This window comes from Arvicanthis niloticus, chromosome 24 (assembly GCF_011762505.2).
Source record: "Arvicanthis niloticus isolate mArvNil1 chromosome 24, mArvNil1.pat.X, whole genome shotgun sequence".
Classification (NCBI taxonomy): Eukaryota; Metazoa; Chordata; class Mammalia; order Rodentia; family Muridae; genus Arvicanthis; species Arvicanthis niloticus.
Genome location: NC_133432.1, coordinates 37,884,107 through 37,903,017, shown reverse-complemented (window position 1 = coordinate 37,903,017; position 18,911 = coordinate 37,884,107). Strand labels below are relative to the sequence as shown.

At 40.8% G+C, this 18,911-nt stretch overlaps 1 pseudogene across 1 annotated transcript in view; it reads left to right on the top strand.

The window, feature by feature from the left end:
• Positions 1-2,831: 2,831 nt before the first annotated feature.
• The window catches only part of LOC143437491 (CD209 antigen-like protein B), a 64,940-nt pseudogene continuing 48,860 nt past the window's right edge, over positions 2,832-18,911 (top strand). Inside the window, exons 1-9 of the transcript XR_013106937.1 lie at positions 2,832-2,877; positions 2,979-3,033; positions 3,361-3,395; positions 3,915-4,004; positions 4,445-4,531; positions 5,572-5,655; positions 6,468-6,572; positions 7,122-7,208; positions 7,703-7,851. The product of XR_013106937.1 is annotated as a CD209 antigen-like protein B (transcript). The remainder of the gene's footprint in view (positions 2,878-2,978; positions 3,034-3,360; positions 3,396-3,914; positions 4,005-4,444; positions 4,532-5,571; positions 5,656-6,467; positions 6,573-7,121; positions 7,209-7,702; positions 7,852-18,911) is intronic.

The window sequence follows — 18,911 nt, the reverse complement described above, 5'->3', positions numbered from 1 at the left end:
CGCAGCCCCAACACACGAGGAAGCCCTTGGGTTTCCAAAACTGGTTTATTCACATGGCGAATTGTGGACGGATCTGGATGCATACTCTCTCAAACCCAGGATCGACCTGAGTTAAAAAGGGGAGGGGAGAAGGGGGGAGGGGCTGGGGAGGAATGTTTAATCGGCTCCACCTCTGGCCTTCAGGTATGTAAATCTCTCTAGGGCCTGTTCACGCCCTCCACCTGTGTACATGACTGAAGGGTGGAGGTGAAATGGAGATTAGACCTTGTGTTAGGCCCAACAGGGGGGGAGGAGTATCTGCTGGATTCTGAGCACTCAGGGCACCCAGCTATGAGCTCAGTGTAGTATGTGGGCTTTCCTACCTAAAGCTGGTTGTGGGATCTGTGGATCTCCCAGAATGTGTCTGGCAGAATCTGGGGTGCACTCACCGCAGGCCTCAGACCGGAGGAGGGGCTAGCGGCAGAAGGGGGGTGCTAGCACTGGCCATGGGTTCTATGGATCCCCCAGAATGTGTCTGGCGGAATCCGGGGTCTTGTTTGTTAATTTTTGAATTTTATTTATTCATTCACTTTACATCCCAGAGTCAGCTCCCCATATCTCCTCTTAGTATCCCTTCACGCAGATCCACCTTCTATTCCCCTCTTCTCTTCTCCTTTGAAAAAGAGGAGCCCCACTGGCAATCACTCTCACTATACCCATATACCCACCCACCTCCCCCACCCCCAGCACATCAAGTCACTGCAGTAGTAGAAGAATCCTCTCCAACTGAGGCCAGACAAGGTGTAGAGGTTAGGGGAGGGTAGCCATAGGAGGCCAGAGATGCAGGGACAGTGCCCACCCCCACCACACACCCACCCCTCCTCTTACTTGGCCTGATCAATGTGTTGTTTGTATCTTTCTCAGAAAGATTATTTCAAGATGAAAAACTATTTTTAGATTGAAAATATTCAGTCATCTTAGTCTTTACATGTAAATCTCTTGGATCAAGCTATTTAAAATTTTAATGTAAGACACAATAACAATAAATTTGCCATTCATTGTGAGAATTTATTTTCCTGAAAGGGATTAAGTGCTAAGCAATATCTTTTCCATTAGGGCCTTTACCCAGTACAAATAACAGCTTTCCTATTGCTGCATAGATGGATCCTTTTCTTTTTAGAAATGTAAGATACTGAATAGGACTCCTTCTTTCTTACAGAAGGGGTCCCAGGTTTTAATTGGATTTTTTTGTCAAGGGGTGAGGGAAGAGATCTGGGACAGAACTCAGCCCTTGGTCACAGATGGTCCAGGCTTCAGGGTGAAAGTGAGTTTACAATCTAGTTTATCTGGCTCAGTCCTACTGAATGGGTTTTCTCAAAGCAAATTCATCCTCATTGCCCTGCACAGTGGGTCTCCACAGCATAGAGTTCTCTGACAAAGAAGCATGCCTCACAACCACTCACTACTCATTTGAAGCTTACAAAATGTTCCCTCCAATTGTTTTCCTAATGGAAAACCTGACTGTCAGCTTTCCTTAGAAGCCTGCCACATCCAACCTTTTGGGTTTACAAGAAAGCTCCCTCCCTTAGGGCTTGCTCAGAGCCTTCTTTCATCTTATAGGGTGAAACCTTGGTTGAGACCTGGAGTTCTTTGATCTACCCCATCTTGCAAGATACCTCTTGAGTTTTTCTCTCTGAAAGAGTCTGTACTGGTGATCAGCAGTTGGAAGAGTCCAGAGACACGACATAAAGGATGGGCATAATGGTTGTAGATCACTGTTGTCTCCTTTGTCCTGGGAATGGAGCCAAATAGCCATTATATCCAGGTGAACAAAATGTTTGTAAAGTTAGCTTATCTCTAACTGGCTTGGTTATCATTTTGATCACCTTATCTTTTGAGATAGGGTTTCTCAGTGAACCCAGAACTATTAATTTGACTAGGTTAGTAGTTCAATGAGCTCCTGAGATCATCCTGTCTCTACTTCTCACAACACTGGAGTACAGGTGAGTGCTGGCATGCCTGGCTTTTTACCTGAGTGCTGGGATATGAACTCCGGACTTCATGCTTGTGCAGCAAGCACTCTACCCAGTGAACCACTTTGCCAGCCTGTTTTTTTCAAAATTCTACAATTCTGATACAGCTATGAATCTTTTCATTTCTTCCTTGGAACTATTCTTTTTTTTTTTTTTTTTTTTTTTTTTTTTTTTTTGGTTTACAACATAGACACAAATTACCCTTGTTCAATTCTCAGCTTCACTGTGAACCAACTGTCTGGCTAATTAGACAGTTGCCTACTCTGGCTATGCAGTTTTCCAGCTAGCACAGTGCGATGAGGTTTGAGAAATGATTCCACCCAGCAATCAGAAGTCCTGACAACAGCATGTACTCAACAGACAGGTGCATGAGAACAGCAAAGTCAGCAGAAATCGCCACTGATCAGGACATAAAAAAGCAAGATAGTCTGGAGTCAGATTGGTAGAGAAACTGGGAAGATGGGATATTGCTCTCCTACATTCAGCATAAGTGAAGAGGGCATAACAAAGAAGATGTATTGTATTGGCTTTGAAATGGCACCCATAATTTGGTCACAACATGAATACACCAGTTCTTTCTGCTACAAAATCCCAAAATGTAATCCCCTCCCTTCAAACAAACAAACAAACAAACAAACAACTAAATCTTGAGTTAACTGACACAAGATAGGTTGTGTCAAAGGTGCAGCCCTCCCCCAGACTCTTCTGCAACCATGTGCTTCCTTCTTCCCCTTCTGGAGTGAAAGGACATTTAGAGAACATCTGGGGATAAAAGCTGTGATCTCCAGCATTTCCACACACCAGGGGACAGTGGTGACCATGACTGACTCCGCAGAAGCCGGGATGTAGACTCTTAATTCTTTGGGTGAGACTGAGCTGGGATTCTGGGAGCATGGGGGAGGGAAGTCAGAGGGATCTGCTCAGAGTTGAGCCCACCCAGGCTTGACTGGTGCTCTCTTCCCTAAGAAGATGTTGAGTTAATGGTCAGTGGCAGCAGGTATTATTTTAAAAGCTCCAGAATGTAGGGAACCGCAGTTAGCGGTGATAGCATCCGCCATTACAAGATGGCGATGGCATCCTGTGCTCTCACAAGTAAACAACTAACTGCACAGGTGCAAGAGGCGCCAAGCCACTGCCAATCCCAAGGCGTAACAAGGGGTGATGAGTGAACAGCCAATCAGAAGTGAACACACCACTCTAGGGTACATATAGCAGTGCCTTTCCCGGGGTTGGGGTCTTCCACTTCAACTGGTACGAGAATAAAGCCTCTCTGTGGTAACTACCCGAACACTGCCTCTCATGTCTCTTTCGAGGGTGAACGGGACTTGGGGGCGGGGTGGAATACCAGATTATGATCAAATTCAGGAATCAAGAGTTTGGCAGGTACAACAGGGTGAGGGGCTGAGGAAAAGTGAAGAGCCCTCCTCAAAGTGGGTCCTCAGGAGTTGAAGGCTAGGACTCTGAACTTCCTCTATCTGAGGAGATAGAGGCTGGACAGGGAATAGAGGGCCACTGGGAAGGCTTGGGCAGGTGGCTAGGAGAGACATCCTAGGCTAGGGAAGAAAATCATGTACCATGGGAAAGTGGAAGGTAGGACACGAAAACTTGGGCTATGATACATTGGAAGTTTGGGCAGGGAATTGAGGGTCCTGGAATGATGGAGGGTACAGCAAGGAGTTAAGAGTCTTGGGGAAGCAGAAGCTGGGCTAGGAAACTGAGAGTGTAGGTAGATAGAGGTTGGAACAGAAAATTACAGGCTGTGAGAATATTGAGGCCAGGGAACAAAACCATGGCCCATGGGGAGGTAGAATCTGAGTCTAGATTCACATGCCAGCTGGGAGGAGGATGTGGATCCTCAGTGCTGGAACCAGGCTACTAAAATGTCCATTTTTTCCCTGAAAGGATGCCTGGGACACAGCCAAGTCCCCCTGGTCCTGCAGTTGCTCTCCTTCCTGTTCTTGGCTGGACTCCTGATGATCATTTTTTTCCAAGGTTAGGCACAATGAAGGGCCCAGTTCTTGCAGGACCTTCAGCTAGGGCCTTTTTAGGTCTGGGAGGGAAATGGATGACATGTCTTTAAAGAATGCCCCCATCTCTGGTGTAGGACAAAATGAGAAAAGAGACATGGGTGGATCCTGGATCCATTTCTCTTTATGGCTCAGCTTTTTCTGAGTGGTAGGATTTCTAGTCTTCAAACAGAACTAAGGAAGACATTAGTGAGAAACTGTCTCAGACTCTCGAGTGCTGTAGTGTGCCTATAGTCCCAGCTACTGGGGAAGCTGAGGCACGATGATCCTTTGTGCCAAGGAATGAGAGAAGTCTTGACCACATAATGAGACTGATCTGAAAAAAAAAGTTGACACTGAATTTGATGCAGGACTTGACACACAGGAAGTATTTAATAATGAAATTCTTTTTTCTTTTCCTCACAGTCTCTAAAACCCCAAAAACCTAGGGGCAGGAGGAATCCAAGGAGGAGAAGATCCTTCAGAAACTGACCCAGCTGACAGATGAACTTAGTGAGTGTCCACCAACCAGAAGTGTCATGGACTCAGGAGGGCTCTGGGGAAAGGGGTCAATTTTTCTAAATTGTTAGATCTCTTTGATCCTCAGTTTTATCAGTTCTATCAATTGAGACCATAAGATTAACAATGACAAAAATGGTATCAATATGGATTGAACACTCTGTAGGTTCTCAGTGTCTACAGGGGCTGTGTCCTCAGTAAGCACTCAATAGCCACAAGGGCCATACACACAGTAGGCTTTCAGTGTTCCCAGAGAACATGCACATACTTGGCTCACAACATGTACTCTGCATGCAGCAAACATTACATATTCATCGGGGCCATATACACATGTAATGTTCACAGGAGTCATACACACAATCAGTACTCAAGTAAACAATTTTCTTGGCCTCTGTTCTGATTGCTAAGCACCAAATTCTTTCAGTCTAGAGGATAATACTTCAGACTCCTGGGTTGGGGGTTGGGGGTGGGAGGTGTTGGGAAGTGGAGAGGTGATCCTAGGATGCTGTGTCACTCTAGAGGGCCTGAAGGTTAAGTAGACAAAGAACGTGGTCATGTGAGGGTGGGTTTATCCTGATCTGCCTCCCCTGGGTTTAGATATTCTTCTAGGTGTTCCATTTCCAATCTTCAAAGGAGAAAAAACAAAACATCAATCAGAAACTGTCCTAGATGCTGTAATGGTAGGACTCACCTGTAGTCTGAACAACTCGGGAAACTGAGGGAGGGATAACCACTTACCTACAGGAATTTGAGGAAGCACTGACACCAACTGAAACTTGTCTAAAACGTAAAATGGCACACAGCCAGTGAGATAACTTAGCAGACAAAAGTACTTGCTCCAAGCCTGATGACCTGAATTCAGTCCCTTGAACTCACATGGTAGAAGGAGAGTCTCCTACAAGTTTTCCTGTAACCTCCATGCACACAAACATGCATGCTCCCGCCCCCACACAGAATAAACAAATATTTCTAAAATATCCCTGGAGTGACACACAGTAGATATTTAATAACGGCAATTTTTTTTCTTGGCACAGTGTCCAGGATTCCCATCTCCCAGAGGCAGAATGAGTCTATGCAGAAGATCACTGAGCAAGTGATGAAGCTGAAGGCTGAACTCCGTGAGTGAGAAACCAGCAGTCCAAGGCTTTGGGTTTGTTGGGGCTAATTTTGAGCTATCAGACCTCTTTGAGCCTCAGTTTCCTCATCTATAAATTGAAACCACAAAGTAACAACAAGGGTGCTATTTGCTCCTTATAGGGACTGTATACACAGTAGGCACTCACATTCCCAGTGGTTGTTCACAGCATGGGAGCTCTGAAGGACCATGCATACATCAGGCACTGGATGTTCACAGTGGTCATATGCACAGTGTACACTCATGTTCAAAGTGTTGTACACACAGTAGATACTCAAGCCAATGTCTTGGCTCCTATTCTGAATTCTATATAGTTCTTCCTGTCAGAGGAAGTGGACAGGGACTCCTGGGCTTTCCTGGGATTGGGGAGGGATTTAGGAAGCAGAGAAGGGAATAGTTCTCCAGCGTGCTGTGTCAAAGGACCTTCACTCTGGAGGTCCTGAAGGTTGAAGAGAAAAGAAACATAGGCATTCAAGTGTGGGCTCACCTTAACCCCCAACCCAAGCTCCAGGATTAGACACCCTTTTGAATGTATACTTCCCCAGTTTCCAAAGGAGAGTAAACATGACATCAATCAGAAACCATCCCAGAAGCTGGGGTGGCAACCTGTGCCTGCAGTCGTAGCCACTGGAGAACCAGGAAGGGGATGTTCATTTGTGTCAGAATTTGTGACAAGCTGTGACATGGTGAAGTTCATAAAATATGACATAAGATCTCCCAGGGATAGGCAATGGCGCATAGTAGGTATTTAATCATGGCAGGTCTTTATTTTTCTCTTTCTTTTTCTTGGCACAGTATCCAGAATCCCCATTTTCCAGGGGCAGAATGAGTCCATGCAAGAGAAGATCTCTGAGCAACTGACACAGCTGAAGGCTGAACTCCATGAGTGGTCAGAAACCAGTGGTTCTGAGGCATCACATCACTATAGGGGTCAATTTTCTTGAGTCATATATAAGATGTATTTTTGCCTCAGTTTCTTCATCTGTAAATTCAGGCCACAAATGACAGCAAGGATAGCACTTGATGTTACAGAGGCAGGCACCCAGTAGGCATTCAGGGTTGATAAGAACCATACACTAAGTACTTGGTGTTTATAAGCACCATGCATACAGTAGGTACTCAGTTTTCACAGGGACATGCACACAGTAGGTACTATGTGTTTATAGGGACTGTATACATAGTAGGCACTCAACATTTACAAAGCCTTCATTGGTCAGGTTCTCTGGAAGAACAAAGTCTATAGAATGAATACTTATCAAAAGACTCTACTAGGTTAGATTGGGCAATATGGTCTGACAAGTCCACTGTGGCTGCCTATGTCCTGCAGGTTTCAACAGTGAGTCCCATCTCAAAAGAGAAATGGCGGAATGTCCCTGGGAACACAGTTCAAGTCAATGTGCACAGTAGCTGTTTAATAGCTGCAGTTTCCCCTCTTTTTTCTTGGCCCAGTTTCCAAGATCCCCAGCTTCCAGGTACAGGATGAATATAAGCAGGAGAAGATCTACCAACAGCTGGTACAGATGAAGACTGAACTCCATGAGTGAACAGAAACCAGAGGCCTCAGGAGCCTCAGGCAGTCATTACTTTGGGTCAATCTCTTTGAGTTCTCAGACATCTTTGAACCTTAGTCCCCTCCTCTCACTTGGGTCTATAATGTAGCAGCAAGGATAGTAATTGGTATTTACAGGGATTGTGCAAACAGCAGGCACTCAGCGATAATAGGGGCTGTGCACACACAGTGAACACTTAGTGTTCATATTTGTGCACACTTCAGTAATCACAAAGGTCATGAGCTTGTCTCCTACCCTCTGTTCTGAACTTTATCCCCTACTTCTTCCAGGCTAGAGGAAGTAGATCTAGGACTCCTGAGTTCCCTTAGAGATTCAAAGGGGTGTAGAAAGTGGAAAAAAAATGCTTCCTCAGAATGTTGTGTCAATGGAAGGCCCTGACTCTGGAGAGTTTGAAGGCTAACCAGGTGCAATATCACAGGCATCCAGATGTAAGTCTGTCCTAACCCACTTCCCCAACAGTCCGCCTGTGTTGACTCTGCCCCTGGGACTGGACATTCCTCCTAGGAAACTGCTACTTCTTCTCCAAGTCCCAATGGAACTGAAATGTTGCTGTCACAGCTTGCAAAGAAGTGAAGGCTCAGCTAGTCATCATGAATAATGATGAACAGGTTTATCTGGTGGGATTCAGCCCTTGTCTGGGTTGAAAGTTTTTTGGGTCAGGTGGTGTCTCTATTGCTCTAAAGAGCTTCCTGTCTAGCTACAGGAGGTGGCCTCTTCACTTTCCATATCCCCAGTGTACTGAGTCACAACTAAGGTCATCCTCATTAATTTTTAGGCACCGTTCTTATTTCAAGTCTCTTTCTTATCTTGGAGATGCCCTAAACTCTTCACCCCCATCAATTGCAGATTTCCATTCATTTTCATGGTCATATAGCTATCTCTCTTGTCCTTTCCTTACACCTGATCCTGAACCCTTTCCCAATCCCTTTCCACTCAGTTCCCTCCCTCCATCTGCTTCATGACTATTTCATTCTCTCATCTAAGTGAGATTAAAGCTCTCTAACTTGATTCTTCCTTCTTGGTTAGCTTCTTTGTATCTGTGTAGTGTAACATGATACCTGTATTTTATGGGTAATATGTAGTAATAAGTGAGTACATTTCATGCTTGTCCCTTGGGGACTGGGCTACCTCACTCAGGATGATATTTTCTAGCTCTATCCATTTGCCTGAAAAATTCATAATGTCCTCATCTTTAATAGCTGAGTAGTACTTCATGGTGTAAATTAACCACATTTTCTTTATCCATTCTCCAGTTAAAGGACATCTAGGTTGATTCTAGTTTCTGGCTATTATGAATAAAGCTTCTATAAAACATAGCTGAGCATGTGACATTGTGGAAGGGTGGAACATCTTTTCAGTATATGCCTGGAAGTGGCATATTTGGGTCTTGAGGCAGAACTATTCCCAACTTTCTGAGAAAGCATCAAATTGATTTCTAGAGTGGTTGAGGAAGTTTGCATGGCCACCAACAATGGATGAGTGCTACCCTTGCCATGCATCCTTGCCACCATGTGCTGTCACTTGAGTTTTTGATCTTAGCCATTCTGTTGGGTATAAGGTGGAATCTCACAATTGTTTTAATTTGCACTTCCCTGATGACTAAGAACTTTGAACATTTCATTAAGTGATTCTTGGCCATTAGAGATTCTTCTATTGAGAATATGTTTAGTTCTGTATCTCATTCTTTTAATGAGTTACTTGGATTGTTGGTGTATAACTTCTTGAAATTTTGTTTTCTTTTGTGCTATTGATAGTGTCCTTTGCCTTACAGAAGACTTGCAGTTTCATGAGGTCCCATTGTTGATCTTAGAACCTGAGCCATTGTTCTATTCAGGAAATTGTCTCCTAAATCGATGGGTTCAATGGTATTTCCCATTTTCTCTTCTATGAGATTTAGTGTATCTGGATTTATGTTAAGGTACTTGATTTATTTGGACTTGAGTTTTGTGCAGGGTGATAAGTATGGATCTATTTTCATCCTACATGCAGACATCTAGTTAGTTCAGCACCATTGAAGATACTTTCATTTTTCCATTGTATGGTTTTGGATTCTGTATCAAAAACAAAGCATCCTATAGGTGTGTGGGTTTATTTCTGGGTCTTCGATTTGATTCTATTGATCATTATGTCTGTTTCTGTACCAAGACCTTGCAGTTTTTATCATTATTGGTTTGTAGTACAGCTTGAGGTCGGGGATGATAATTTCTCCTAAAGTTCTTTTATCATTCAATCCTTCAGGATTCTTTTGACTATCCTGGGTTTTTTCATTTTTTACATATGAAGCCAAGAATTGTTATGTCAAGGTCTATTAAAAATTGTGTTGGAATTTTGCTGGGGATTGCATTGAATTTGTAGATTGCTTTTGGTAATATGGCCATTTTCACTAAGTTAATCTTACATATTCATGAGCATGGTATATCTTTTTATCTTCTGAGATCTTCTTTGATTTCTTTTTACAGGGACTGGAAGTTCTTGTCATACAGATCTTTTACTTCCTTGGTTAAAGTTACACAAAGACACTTTATGTTATTTGTGGCTATTGTAAATGGTGTTGTTTCCTTAATTTCTTTCTTGGCCCATTTATAATTTGTATAAATCAGGGCTACAGATTTCTTTTTATTTATTTATTTTTATTGAATATTATATTTACATTTCTTATCCCCTAACTCCCTTGCCCCCACCACCCAGGAACCTGCTATCCCATCCCCCCTCCTCATGCTTCTATGAGGATGTGCCCCCACCTACCCCCCAACTCCCACCTCCCCACCCTTGATTTTTTTTTGGTGGGAAGACTTTTAATGACTGCTTCTATTTCTTTAGGGGTTATGGGACTGATTAGATGGTTTATCTGATCCTGATTTAATTTTGATATTTGGTATCTGTCTAGGAAATTGTCCATTTCATCCAGATTTTCCAACTTTGTTGAGTATAGGCCTTTGTAGTAGGATCTAATAATTTTTAAAATTTCCCAAGTTTCTGTTGTTATGTCTCCCTTTTCAGTTCTGATTTTATTTATTTGAATACTGTCTCTGTGCCCTTTGGTTAGTCTGGCTAAGGGTTTATCTATCTTGTTGATTTTCTCAAAGAACCAGCTCCTGGTTTTGTTGATATTTTGTATCATCCTTTCTGTTTCTACTTGGTTGATTTCAGCTCTGAGTTTGATTATTTCCTGCTGTCTACTCCTCTTGGGTATATTTGCTTCTTTTTGTTCTAAAGCTTTCAGGTGTCCTGTCAATTTGTTAGTGTATGCTCTTTCCAGTTTCTTTTTGTAGGCACTTAGAGCTATGAGCTTTCCCCTTAGTACTGCTTTCATGGAGTCCCATAAGGTTTGGTATGATATGTCCTCATTTTCATTAAATTCTAAAAAGTCTTTAATTTCTTTATTTCTTCCTTGACCAAGTCATCATTTAGTAGAGCATTGTTCAGTTTCCACGTGTATGTGGGCTTTCTATTGTTTTTGTCATTACTAAAGTCCAGCCTTAGTCCATGGTGATCTGATAGGGTACAAGGAATTATTTAAATCTTTTTGTATCTGTTGAGGCCTGTTTTATGACCAATTATGTGGTCTATTTTGGAGAAGGTACCATGAGGTGTTGAGATAAAGGTATATTCTTTTGTTTTAGGATGAAATGTTCTATAGATATTAGTTAAGTCCAATTGGCTCATAACTTCTGTTAATTTCATTGTGTCTCAGTTTAGTTTCTGTTTCCATGATCTGTCCATTGCTCAGAGTGGGGTGTTGAAATCCCCCATTATTATTGTGTGAGATGCAATGTATTCTTTAAGCATTAGTAAAGCTTCTTTTATGTATGTGGGTGCTCTTGCATTTGGGGCATAGATTTTCAGAATTGAGAGTTCATCATGGTACATTTTTCCTTTGATGAATATGAAGTGTCCTTCCTTATCTTTTTTGATTACTTTTGGTTGAAAATCGATTTTATTTGACATTAGAATTGCTACTCCAGCTTGTTTCTTGGGACCATTTGCTTGAAAAATTATTTTCCATCCTTTCACTCTGAGGTAGTATCTGTCTTTTTCACAGAGGTGCGTTTCCTGTATTCAGCAAAATTCGGAGCTGGCTGTGTTCATGTATCTAGTCTGATTGTCTATGTCTTTTTATTGGAGAGTTGAGTTTATTTATATATAGAGATATTAAGGGAAAATGAATGTTGCTTCCTGTTTTTTTGTTTTTTTGTTTTTTTTGTTATTGGAGGTGGAATTATATTTGTGTGGTTATCTTCGTTTGGGGTTTTTGGAAGATTACTTTCTTCAATTTTCTAGGTTATAGTATCCCTCCTTGTGTTGGAGTTTTCCAACAATTATCCTTTGAAGTGCTAGATTAGTGGGAAGATATTGTATAAATTTGGTTTTTCATGGAATATTTTGCTTTCTCCATCAATACTGATTGGGAGTTTTGCTGGGTAAAGTAGTCTGGCTTGGCATTTTTGTTCTCTTATGATGTATGATATCAGTCTAGGATTTTCTGGCTTTTATAGTCTTTGGTGAGAAGTCTTGTGTAATTCTTATAGGTCTGCCTATATATGTTACTTTACCTTTTTCCCTTACTGCTTTTAGCATTTTTTTGTTTTGTACATTTGATGTTTTGATTATTATGTGGCAGGAGATATTTCTTTTCTGGTCTAGGCTATTTGGAGTTCTGTAGGTTTCTTATATATTTATGGACATCTCTTTCTGGAGGTTAGGAAAGTTTTCCTTTATAATTTTGTTGAAGATATTTACTGGCCCTTTAAGTTGGGAGTTTTCTTCCATCTATACTTATTATCCTTAGGTTTGGTCTTCTCATTGTGTCCTGGATTTCCTGGATGTTTTGTTTTAGGAGCTTTTTGCATTTTGCATTTTCTTTTTTTTTTCATTTTTTGCTGGATATTTTATTTACACTTCAGAGGACATCCCCTTTCCCCATTCCCCCCCCCACTTAGAAAACCCCTATCCCATGTCCCCTTTTCCTTTTTGCATTTATACATTTTTTAAAAAATATTAATCAGAGGCTTTATAAGTTTGGTAATGCTCAATCAGAGGTGTAACCCACTACCCAACCTAGATATAACCACTGTCTTTGACTGGTGGAGATACATGAACATCTGCCTCCCTGTCTCCCCCCTCTTTCTCTCTTTCATCACCTAGCTTCTACTCTCCTTCTTCTCCTCCTCTCCTTACTCCTTCTCTTCCTCTCAGTACTCTTCCCACCTTAGGTCCTCCTACATATCACCCTTCCTGTTAAAATAAAACTTTTCTTTCAAAATACAATTAGCGCATAATTATGCCAATTTGTACCAGTGAGGTACAAGATAGTCTTAATACCCAGTCCATCATTTTGTTGACTAACCAGTACCTCTGTAATCTATCCTAACTAAAACACTTAGTTCTGAACATGGCTTTTTTCTTGGCTTTAGAATGAATGTCAGCTGAAGACCATCCACTTAAGTCTTTTCTCTCAAGGTAAATAGCTAGGATTGGCTATGAGGCTATAAGTTTTCAACCCCGTCAGAAATCCAGAATGATTGAGTTAATTATAATTGTGGGAAGCACAAAGCATAGCTTCTAAAACTTACCCAATTTATAGAGACCTCTGAACACCTGGACACTCCCACTACTACAAAACATTGGAGCATCTGTTCTTCTGCCTTCTGGCCCAGGATCATATGACAGATTTCAGTGCTGCCAGTTGTGGTGGCACACGCTGGTAGGATTTGCTGAAGGAGACAGAGGCAGGAGGATCACAAGTTCAAGGCCAGCCTGAGCTACATTTTGTATTTTCTTTGACAGTTGTGTCAATGTTTTCCATGGTATCTTCTGCACATGAGATTCTCTCTTCTATCTCTTGTATTCTGTTGGTGATACTTGTGTCTATGACTCCTGATCTTTTTCCTAGGTTTTCTATCTCCAGGGTAGTCTCCCTTTGTGATTTCTTTATTGTTTCTATTTTCATTTTTAGATCTTGGATGGTTTTGTTTAATTCCTTCACCTGTTTGTTTGTGTTTTCCTGCAATTCTTTAAGGGATTTTTGTGTTTCCCCTTTAAGGGCTTCTACCTGTCTACCTGTGTTCTCCTTAAATTTTTTGAGAGTGTTATTTATGTCCTTCTTAAAGTCCTCTATCACAGTCATGAGAAGTGATTTTAATTCTGAATCTTGCTTTTCCAGCGTGATGGGGTGTGCATGGCTTGCTATGATGAGAGAACGGGTTTCTGGTGATGTCATGTAACTTTGGATTCTTTTGCTTACGTTCTTGCATTTGCCTTTCACCATCTGGTTAACTCTAGTGCTACCTTCACTCACTGTGTCTGACTAGAGCCTGCCTTTCCAGTTATCTTTCTTGTGTCTGAACTCCTCAGGGTCCAGATGTCTCTGTTATCTTTTAATCTTGAGTTTCAGTTGCTCTGTGTGGTGGCTCCTCTAGGATGTCTCAGGATATGGTGTCTCCATGGTAGTAGACCAGCTAGGTGTCTGCTTTTCTGGGTGAAGTGTCTCTTCTAGGATGTCTTGGTATTCAGTGTCCACACAGGAGCAGACCAGGTGGGTGTTTGCCACTTTGGGTTCAGTGGTCTCTCTAGGATATCTTGGGATCTGCTGCTCTGGGCTCAGTGGTCCCTCTAGGATGTCTTGGGATCTGGTGTCCACACAGGAGCAGACCAGGTAGGTGTCTGCTGAAGGCAGCAGGCCCAGGTGAAGGGTGGAAGGGGAGTCAGGCTACAGTTTTCTTTGAGTTAATTTTGTATCCAGCCACTTTCCTGAAGGTGTTTATCAGCTGTAGGAATTCTCTGATAGAATTATTTTTTGGTTGCTTATGTATTCTTTCATATCATCTACAAATAGTGATACTTTGACTTTTTCTTTCCAATTTAGATCCCATTAATCTCTTTTAGTCGTTTTATTTTTCTAGGTATAATGTCAGGTACTATGTCAAATAGATATGGAGAGAGTGGACAGCTTTGTCTTGTTTCTGATTTTAGTAGAAATGCTTTAAGTTTCCCTCATTTAGTTTGATGTTGGCTGTATATTGCTTTGATTATATTTATATATGTGTCCTAGATCCCTGAATTCTCTAATACTTTTAACATGAAGGGGTGTTAGATTTTATCATTTTCTGCTCATTGAGTCCTCTGGATCACAGCATGCTGCCCTGAAAAGTCTGCTAACCAAGGTGGACCTCCATTCTCCTGTCACCTCTCTGCCCACCTTCATTGGGCCTGTGGCTCCTAAAATATACAGATTTATAAATGCTGAACAACACAGACCTGTAGGTCTAGAAGCATACAGCCCAAGGGTACCTAACCATAAGAGGCCTGACACACCAAGACTATTGAAGTTCACCACCTCCCAATACCTACTAACAATCCAGATGGCTAAAGGACATTGAACGAACACAATTTAAAAAAGCCAGAGCAATGTGACACCTCCAGAATACAGACAGTGCAGCAAGCCCTGGATAACCTAACACAAACAAAAATTTTAAAATGACATTAAATTCAATCTTATAAGGATAGAGGCCTTAAAAGAGAAAATTAAATCTCTTAAAGAAATACAAAAAATACAATCAAACAGATAGAGGTATTTAAAGAGGAAACAAATGAATCCTTTAAAGACATACAGGAAAATACAATTAAACAAGTGAAATAAATAAATAAGACCTAAAAGTGGAAATGGAAGCAATAAGTAAACACAAGCTGAAGGAATCCTTGAGATGCACAACCCAAGAAAGAGAACAGGAACAACAGATAGAAACATCACCAACAGAATATGAGCCATAGAGGAGAATCTCAGGTGTAGAAGACACAAGAGAAGAAATTGATAATATGTCAGTCAAAGAAAATGTTAAATCTAAAAAATTCCTGACACACACAAAAAAATCCAGGAAATCTGGGATACCATGAAAAGACCTAACCTAAGAATAATAGGAATAGAAGAAGGTGATGAGTTCCAGCTTAAGTCCCAGAAAATATTCCCAACAAAATCATAGAAGAAGACTTTCCCAACCTAAAGAAAGAGATGCCTATAAACATACAGGAAGTATATAGAATACCAAAGAGACTGGACCAGAAAAGAAAATTTTCCTGGCAGATAATAATCAAAACACAGAAACTACAGAATAAAGAATGGCATATTAAAAGTGGCAAGGGGAAAAGGCCAGGTAACCTGCAAAGGCAGACCTGTCAGAATAATACCCAACTTCTCAAAAGAGACTCTAAAAGCTAGAAGGGCCTGAGTAGACATATTGCAACCTCTAAAAAAAACAGGTGCCAACCTAGATTACTATACCCAGCAAAACTCTAATCATCATAGATGTAGAAAACAAGATATTTCTAGAAATATACTTCAGCAACAAAGACAGACACTATACAAAGTACAGGGCTGGAAGAAAGTTTTTCAAGCAAACAGTTTCAAGAAACAAGCCAGAGTAGCCATTCTAATATCCAATAAAATAGACTTTCAACCAAAAGTTCTTAAACGAGATGAGAAAGGACACTTCAAAGAACAAATCCACCAAAATGAAGTCTCAATTCTGAACATCTATGCCCCAAATGCAAAGGCACTGAAATTTGTAAAAAAAACTTTACTAAAATTCAAAGCATATATTGAACCTTACACAACAATAGCAGGAGACTTCAACACCCCACTCTCACCAAGGGACAGGTCATTAAGACAGAAACTAAATAGAGAAATAATGAAACTAACAGACATGATAAATCAAATAGACCTAATGGGCTTCCATAATCTATTTTGCACAAACTTAAACCCTCTGCCTCAGCACTTCATGGAACCTTTTCCTGAAAGATATAGAAAACTTATGAAAAGTATCAGAAGGTTTTATGACCCCTAGAACAAAAACACAGGCCATCCAGTTCACTAGTTCCACAAAGAAAGCAAAACTAAATGTGAAATTTTTAGGTCTTGGAATTCACTGCCCCAGGATACATTCTGCATTCCAGGAGGAGTACATTATTCCTGAGTCCGAGGACACTTGCTTGATTAACATTTAGGAGAGGAAGGGAGAGGCTGATTAATATTCCTCAGACCTCAGGGAATAGAACCTACCTGTGGGTGTGAAAGGTCCAAGGCACAGGAGAGACACATTCCACAAGGTGAATGGTACAAAGAAAGATGCAAGTCATCTGGGTGGTTCCAGGAACTAGCTGATCACAAGATGAATGGTTGAACAAGATTGCATTCTTGATATTCCCTTGGTTACCCCCTCACCCCCCTGGTTTGCGGTTTTACCCTTTAAAAGTCCCCCTCCCCCTGGGCCACTGGGTCAATTCCTCTGCTCCTGTGTGAGTTATGGATTGACCATCAGCCAGTTAATCCTGAAATATGCCTCTTGCTGACTGCATCTAGATCGGTGTCTTGTAAATTAGTGGGTGGTTGTGACATCCCGAGACTTGAGTGAGGGACTCCCATCTCGGGGATCTTTCATTTCAAAACTGACACTGTAATAGGGCAGAAAACAAGACTCCACATATACAAGATGATTGAGATAATTCCTTGTATTCCATCAAGTCACCACAGACTAAGGCTGGACCTCAACAACAACAAAAACAGCAAAAAGCATAAATACTCATGGAAACTGAACAACTCTCTACTCACTGATAACTTGTTCAGGGAAAAAATAAAGAAAGAAATGAAAGACTTTCTAGAAGTCAATGAAAATGAAGGCATAACACACGGAATTTATTAGACACAGTGAAAGCAGTGCTCAGAGGAAGGTTCATAGCACTAAATGCCTCCATAAAGAAATTAGAAAGTTCTCATACCAGCAATTTAAAAATATACCTGAAAGCTCTAGGTTAAAAAAAGAGAAGCACACACACCTAAGAGGAGTAGAAGGCAGGAAATAATAAAAATCATGGCTGAAATCAATACTTTTTCCCTTACAGTTTTAAAATTCTTTCTTTGCATATGTAATGTATATGTATTTTTTCTGTATATGTAGTGTTTTGATTATTATGTGGCAGGAGGATTTTCTTTTCTGGTCCAATCTAATTGGTGTTCTGTAAGCTTTTGTATCTTTTTAGGCATTTCTCTTTTTTAGATTAGAGAAAATTTCTTCTATGACTTTGTTGAAGGTGTTTTGGGGGCTTTGAGCTGAGAATTTTCCTCTTGTTGTATTTCTATTGTTCTTAGGTTTGGGATTTTCCTAGAGCCCTAAATTTCCTGAATCTTTTATGTCATAACCTGTTTAGATTTTGCATTTTTTAACTGATACATTGGGTTTTTTCTATCACTTCTACTATGCCTGAGATTCTCTCATCTCCTGCATTCTGTTGGTTTTGCTCACATTCTGTTCCCTTTCCTAGGTTTTCCATCTTCTGATTGCCTCAGTTTGTATTTTTTTATTACTTTATTTTCCTTTTCAGTTCATGAGCAGTTTTATTCACATCCTTCACCTGTTTGTATTTTTCTGTGTGTTTTATATCTATTTGGTTCCTCTTTTTATTCCTCTACCTGTTTGAATTTATTTTCCTGTATTTCCTTGGGAGATTTATTCATGTTCTCTTTAAAGGCCTCTAACATCTTTTTAAGATTGGATTTAAGATCATCTTCTTGCACGTCAGTTTCATTAGGTTATCTGATGTTTGTTGTAGCAGGCCTGATCCACTATAAAAGGGGCTGCTTGCCCCCTCCTCACTCTCTTACTCTTACTCTCTTAATCTCTTACTCTCTTACTCTTTCTCTCCCCCTTCCTCTCTCTCCACGTGGTCATGGTCAGCCTCTACTTCTCTCTTTTCTTTCCACCTTCTTCTCCCCACCTCTACCCTATCTCCTGAATAAACCAATTCCCCCTTGGAATAGTGTGGTCTGGAATGGTTTGTTCTGAACTGCGGTCAGACTTTTTCTAACAACTAACAGACTGAGCCATGGCTCGAAATTAAAACAGGGTCAGGATCATTCCATTTATTAGTTAGGAGGTTTCTCCATTTGACTCTGGCAAATGAGATGGAAGTGACTGGATGCCAGAGGCGATCTGCTGCAGACTGACCTTTAGCATCAGCTTGCAAAAAATTTAAGACAAAAGGAAGGTGTGCTTTTGGTGACCTTGGAGGGCATAATTCCCTCTTTTTAGTTTTTTAAGAGCCAATTTTACAGAGTTCCTTGCAAAACCAGGGCAGAAGCACCAGTAGCTGCTCCTCCCACATTCAAGAGAGTTATCAAGATATTATTTTAAAGTTCCATAATATCTCTTTCACATTTCCTTGTCCTTGAGTATAATAAGAAATCTCAGTAATATGGGTAATATTAAATTGTCAACAAAACATCTCAAATGTCTGACTGCAATAGCCAGTTCCATTATCTCTAATCTGATATGAAACACCAAGCATAGAAAATTAATGTAGGCAATAAGTAGTTATATTTTTAGTTGTTTCTCTTGTTAAGCAGTTGCAACTAGAAAGTCTCAAAGGGTGTCAAGTCACATGTACATATTTTAATTTTCCAAAATAAAAATGAATAATATTCATTTGTCAGAATTGATTATGTATAAGTCCTCAAGGCTTAACACCATTATGAAAAAATTAAGGACACTGAGAACAAGTTTTTACAGTTTGACTTGCATACTCTCTAGAAATACCAAATTGTTGTCTCAAGCTATTACTATTTTGATGATGTAAAGAATAGGATTGTAGTCCTTTCAGTCTGGGACCAAGCACTGAG